We start from the raw sequence: 6,371 nt of genomic DNA, 5'->3' as shown, positions 1-6,371 counted from the left end.
GGGCTCTCTGGGGGCCAACCCTTCCCTCCTGGGCGGGCATTTTCTCCTCCAGGTACAACGGGGTGGTCCCCAGAGGAGGACTCAGGGTCTTAAGGAGAAGCTGAGGCCCGGTCCTCTGGCCTCGACGACTGCACATTCTCGCCTGCTTCACTTCGTAGAGCCTTGGAGGTAGGCACGGCCTCCCTATCCCCTCAGCTAGGCCTGTGGGTAGAATAACGCAGTCCCTTATTCTCCAATTAAAAATGGGAACACAGAATGTGACACAGGAACCCGTGCAAACAAAAGGACAGAGCGTTTGAAATAAAGATGCCAAGGAGGGTGAGGTGAGCGGTTGTCAGAGAGGTGGAACCGGAAGACTGGCAGTTGGTCTGGAGTCCCCTTCCCAGGAAGGACACAGAGAAGGCGAGGTCCCTGTCTGGTCCTTCAGGGCTCCAGGTGGATCTGTGTGCCCAAAAGGCTTGATCCCTTGGGCCAGGTGCCCTGGAGCATGGAGTAGTGACAGTCACAGGTTAGCAAAGCCAGTTCGGAGAAAGAAGCTCACCTCTATCTCTGGCCGCCTGGGCCGGAATCCCGAGCCCGTGACGCGCTGCTCTCCCTTCCACCCCGCCTCAGCTCTCAGATCGCCCACTTCTCTCCCTCCTCACCCCAGCCCTACCTCCCACCCGGGTCTTTTTTAAACCTGCAGACAGAGAAACTCCTAAAAATCCAGCTCTGATCTGTCACTCCCCAGTTTAAAACTCAGAACCAGCTTCCCATTGTCCTCAATTCCCAAATTCCCACTGCCCAATTCGGGTAAAGTGCTTACCAGACCCCGCCTCCTCTTCCAAACTACCGCCGCCTCCCAAACTGCAGCCCGCGTTCCAGCCCCAAAACAAAAGTATTTCCAGTCCTTCAGCCCTCCAGGCGAAGCAAGATAAGGGGCTGGACCCCAGAACTATCAGAACTCAAACCAGGTTCCCAGCTTCCACTTCCAGGTGAATTGATCTCACCACCCCATCCCACCCCCAGGAGATAGAGCCTTCTAGTAAAAACGAGATAATCCCACCTGGCGCGGTGGCTCACGCCTGTAATCCCAGTACTTTGGGAGGCTGAGGGGAATGGATCACCTGAGTCTGAGGCTGAGGCAGGTGGATCACCTGAGGGTGAGGCAGGAGAATCGCTTGAACCCAGGAGGCGGAGGTTGCACTGAGCCAAGATCGTGCCACTGCACTCCAGCCTGGGCAACAAAAGCAAAACTCCGTCTCAAAAAAAAAAAAAAAAAAAATTGTTCAGAGAAACAGTTCCATTTACTAAGTCACTCCTGGTGGCCAAAGCCTAGTTAATGTTCTGAAAAACAAATATGCAACATGTTTGTTCCTTTTCTGTGATTCTTATTTTCTCTTCTGTTTTCACCTGCGATATTTTTTCCTGAGCCTGACAACAGTTTGGTAGGTTATAAGAGGATTTAAAACTTAGTAAAGCAAATTACTTGCCTTTGTTAAATTCTCTTCCTTGCCGGCGTTATATGGTTTCAGAATTTTAGCTATGACTGCAGGGCTGGATTGCAAAAATTGCTGAACGGGGTTAGAGGATTTTCCTTTTTTTTTTTTTTCTTTTTTTTTTTTTTGAGACAGAGTTTCGCTCTTGTTGCCCAGGCTGGAGTGCACTGGGGTGGTCACTGCAACCTCCCCCTCCCAGGTTCAAGCAATTCTCCTGCCTCAGCCTCCCGAGTGGCTGGGATTACAGGCATGCGCCGTCACGCCCGGCTAATTTTGTATTTTCAGTAGAGATGGGGTTTCACCACGTTGGTCAAGCTGGTCTCGAACTCCTAACCTCAGGTGCTCCACCCGCCTTGGCCTCCCAAAGTGCTGGGATTACAGGTGCAAGCCACTACGCCCGGCCTTCTCTTTTTTTTTTGTTTTTTTGTTTGTTTGTTTGTTTGTTTTTTTGAGACGGAGTCTTGCTCTGTCGCCCAAGCTGGAGTGCAGTGGCGCGATCCTGGCTCACTGCAAGCTCCGCCTCCTGGGTTCACGCCATTCTCCTGCCCCAGCCTACCGAGTAGCTGGGACTACAGGCGCCCGCCACTGCGCCCGGCTCATTTTTTGTATTTTTAGTAGAGACGGGGTTTCACCGTGGTCTCGATCTCCTGACCTTGTGATCCGCCCGCCTCGGCCTCCCAAAGTGCTGGGATTACAGGCGTGAGCCACCGTGCCCGGCCGGCCCGGCCTTCTCTAAACGATTTTTATCAATACAACATTTCAGCCACGCACAGTGGCTCATGCCTGTAATCCCAGCACTTTGAGAAGCCAAGGCGGGCCCATCACAAGAACAAGAGATCGAGACTATCCTGGCCAACATGGTGAAACCCCGTCTCTACTGAAAATACCAAACAATTAGCCAGGCATGGTGACTTGCGCCTGTAGTCCCAGCTACTCGGGAGGCTGAGGCAGGAGAATCGCTTGAACCCAGGAGGTGGAAGTTGAAGTGAGCTGAAATCGCACCACTGCACTCCAGCCTGGCAACAGAGCGAGACTCGCTCTCCTAAATAAATAAATACAAACATTTCTAGAAGGTTTCTCCCCACCCGCACTCAAGGACCTCTGATCAGCCCTGCAGTCCAGGCCTGCTGGCCACCCTCCTCACTGACCCGGGTCCCTCCACCAGGCTCTCCTCCCCAGGGCAACCCCGACCATCCAGTGTCCACTTGGGCCTCCCTAAACCTGATGAGTCTTCCGGCCCCCAGCTCCTCCACAGTGAAAACATCTTCCATTGTAATTCCTGGGTCAGTGTCCCCTGGGTCTGGCTGAATTGAGTCTGACCCTCATCACAGCACTCTGGACACTTGGCCCAGGAGGGTGGGGGTGACATGTAGCACTGAGGAGCACTTGTGTACCCAACTCTGTGTTCAGTTTGTTACATTTAGTACCTCCTTGCACCCTCCCAACAAGCCTGTGACATGATGCCTTTATTATCTCCTTTTTACAATGAGGAAACCAAGGCTCCGAGAGGTTGAGAAGCTGCCCAAGGACGCACAGCTAGTAGGCACAACCAGGGAAGTGAGCCCTGGTTCTAGGCAGGACCCACACGCACGCCAGTCCACTCTCAGTGCTTCCGAGAGTGGCCTCTTCAGAGACGGCGCCTGTGGGATCAGGAGCAGGCGGCAGGGCTCTGAGGTTGCAGCAGGGCCGAAATGCAGAACACCAGCCTCTTTTAGGACTTGGGGCTTTCGAAGAACCGTGTTGTCACCGAGTGACTAGTATTTCCTCGGGGCCGAACTCTGAGAGGGAGGGCCACCAGCAGCGATGGACGAACGGCCCATGGCAGGAGTGCTGGTGTCCTCAAAGCAGGCAGTCCGGGAGCACTGGCTCCTTCATGGCCAGCCCAGAGCTTTGAGGGGCAGCAGATTCCAATGGCAGTTGATTTGGGAGGGTGGTGGAAGCTGAGGGATGGAGGAATGCCCAGGACCCAGGGTTTCCCGGAGCTGCTGACCAGATTTCCAGGCTGGTGGGCCACCTCGACCTGGCCACGGTGCAGGGGGCTGTTGCTGCTGCCTGGAAATGCTAAGGCTGCCTGCCAGCCCAGGTCAGTGGGATTTTATGTTAAATTCCTTTTCCCCTGGTAACTATGCCAGGGCAGCCAGTTGGGGGATTCATGTTACCATCTCCCCATCCCCAGGATCTCCCCGTGGACCCACCAGGGCCATGTGGGCCTTCACCTGACAGCTTTATGCTGATTGGCTACTCTCAACGCTTCACCTGACAGCTTTATGCTGATTGGCTACTCTCAAAGCTTCACCTGACAGCTTTATGCTGATTGGCCACTCTCAACCCTTCACCTGACAACTTTATGCTGATTGGCCACTCTCAACCCTTCACCTGACAACTTTATGCTGATTGGCCACTCTCAACCCTTCACCTGACAACTTTATGCTGATTGGCCACTCTCAACCCTTCACCTGACAGCTTTACGCTGATTGGCCACTCTCAACCCTTCGCCTGACAGCTTTATGTTGATTGGCCACTCTCCACCCAGGTATCCAGAATGCCACTTCCAGTCCTCACGGTACCACTGTCCTTCTCTTCTTCCCCTGGCCTTAGCTTCCCGGTACAGAAACAGCAGGGTAGACGGAGGAGCCCATCTTGTTCTTGACAAGGACTGTGCGGTTTCTTCCCTGTGTCAGATTCTCTCCTTCCACTCCCTTCTCCTTCCCACTAACCTCGTTCTCCGTTCATCACGTCCCCTCCCCTGGCCACCCTCTAAGGTGACCCCTCTAGATTGCCCCTGTCTCCAGTGATGACACTCCACTTTGACTGGCACAGCCCCAGTTCCAGAACCAGAGTCCCTGCCCCTGGCAGCCCCTCAATCCCAAAGAGACCCGGATGGTTGGTCACCCGAGTTGTCCCTTCCTTCAGGCCCCTCCATCCTTGCCAGCATCCTGGCCCTCACCAGGGGCCACTCCCTTGTCCACCTCCCTCACTACTGTGGGCTCACGAGAGAGGGACACCCTGTCCACCTCGGTGCCTGTCAGGAGGGACGCATGGCAGGTGCTTAATAAAGACCCTCACAATGAATGAATCGTGGCATGTTCCCTTCCGCTTCCTGTTGGGATTTAAACCTATGTTAAACTTGCTTAAAAGTCCCTACGACCGTCTGCCTGCCCCACCCTCCACCCCACTCCAGGCCAGGGTGTCCCTGGGGATGGCCCCCCTCTTCCCCCAGGTGGTGCTGGGAGCTCAGCCGCGCCTGCCCAGAAGCGATGCAGGCATCAGTCTGGGTGGGTCAGGCCAAGCTGGGCGGGTCTCCCAGCGAGAATTCTAGGAATGCGGCCCTTGTTTCCAAAGCCAGGCTGCACCTGGTGCAGTCTGCAAATTCCCCTCCCCACCTCGGGTTCTCTGCAGCAGTGGTGGCGGCAGCATAATCCCACTGGTTACAGAGAGTCCTGGCAAAGACCACTGTGAAAGACACAGCTCCTGGGACAGGCCAGGTGGAAATCAGAGGCCCAAACAACCAAGGGGATTTTTCAAAGGCTTTAATTTGTTTAGTTTTGTTTGGCAGGGCCGGGTGGGAGGAGTGTGGCTAGTGCAGTGGCGGTTTGTAGGAGTCATTTTTTAAGGGCTCTGTATCCGGCTGCCAGTAGTACTCCACCCGTGCTTCCCCGACATACCAAACTATTTCCATCTGTCCGAGCTATTAAAAACCACCACAGCTGTTCTTCCTGAGCGCCTACTGTGTGCCTTTCACCCGCATAAGGACGTCATTTATTTTTATTTATTTTTTATTTTTTTATTTTTGAGACAGAGTCTCGCTCTGTCGCCCAGGCTGGAGTGCAGTGGCCGGATCTCAGCTCACTGCAAGCTCCGCCTCCTGGGTTTATGCCATTCTGCCGCCTCAGCCTCCCGAGTAGCTGGGACTACAGGCACCGCCACCACGCCTGGCTAATTTTTTTTTTTTTTTTTTTTTTTTTGTATTTTTAGTGGAGACGGGGTTTCACCGTGTTAGCCAGGATGGTCTTGATCTCCTGACCTCGTGATCCGCCCGCCTCAGCCTCTCAAAGTGCTGGGATTACAGGCATGAGCCACTGTTCCCGGCCTATTTTTATTTTTATTTTTATTTTTGAGACAGAGTCTCGCTGTGTTGCCCAGGCTGGAGTGCAGAGGTGTGATCTCGGTTCCGTCTCCTGGGTTCGAGAGATTCTCCTGCCTCAGTCTCCCGAGTAGCTGGGATTACAGGCCTGCACCACCTCGCCCCACTAATTTTTGTATTTTTAGTAGAGACAGGGTTTCACCATGTTGCCCAGGCTGGTCTTGAACTCCTGACCTCAGGTGATCTGCCCACCTTGGCCTCCCAAAGTGCTGGGATTACAGGTGTGAGCCACCACACCCGGCCCACCTAAGGACTTTAGATACCATCTCATTCAGTCCCAAACGTGGGAGCTGTTCTGATCTTTACAGATGAGGAAAATGATTTAAAAGACCTCCACGCTCTGGTAGATGAGGAAAATGAGGGGCCCAGAGAGACTCAATGACTTGCCCAGTGTCACACAGCAAGTACATACAGGCTGGGGCTTGACCCTGCTCTGCAGACCTCCATAAGCTCCATGTCTTCCTGGGAGTCATACCGGCCCTCTTGCAAGTGTGGGCATCATTCCTAAGCGGCTGTCCCCACAGCAGCTCTGTGGCCCGCCCTCCACGCCAACACCTGGACACCTGCTCCCAGTTCCTTCCCTCCTGCGCCCCTGGCTGCATCTTAACCCCACTGCCCATTCCCATTGTTTCCGGGATTTCACAGTGATGAAGTGTTTCTTTGGGACAAAATAGAAGCGCTCCCTGAGTTGGTTAAGAGGCAGCACAGTCTCCACAGAGGGTAAGTAACCTAAGGAAAGGGGTGACCTG

At 54.0% G+C, this 6,371-nt stretch overlaps 1 long non-coding RNA gene across 1 annotated transcript in view; it reads left to right on the top strand.

Annotated features, from left to right (window-relative positions):
- Positions 1 to 69: 69 nt before the first annotated feature.
- Positions 70 to 6,371, top strand: part of LOC139358239 (uncharacterized) — a 43,496-nt gene continuing 37,194 nt past the window's right edge. Inside the window, exon 1 of the long non-coding RNA XR_011612909.1 lies at positions 70 to 168. This is a non-coding gene — a long non-coding RNA (uncharacterized lncRNA). The remainder of the gene's footprint in view (positions 169 to 6,371) is intronic.

The sequence above is a fragment of the Macaca nemestrina genome, chromosome 14, assembly GCF_043159975.1.
Source record: "Macaca nemestrina isolate mMacNem1 chromosome 14, mMacNem.hap1, whole genome shotgun sequence".
Taxonomy (NCBI): Eukaryota; Metazoa; Chordata; class Mammalia; order Primates; family Cercopithecidae; genus Macaca; species Macaca nemestrina.
Note: the sequence above shows the minus strand (reverse complement) of the source record. Positions and strands in the feature narration are given on the sequence as shown.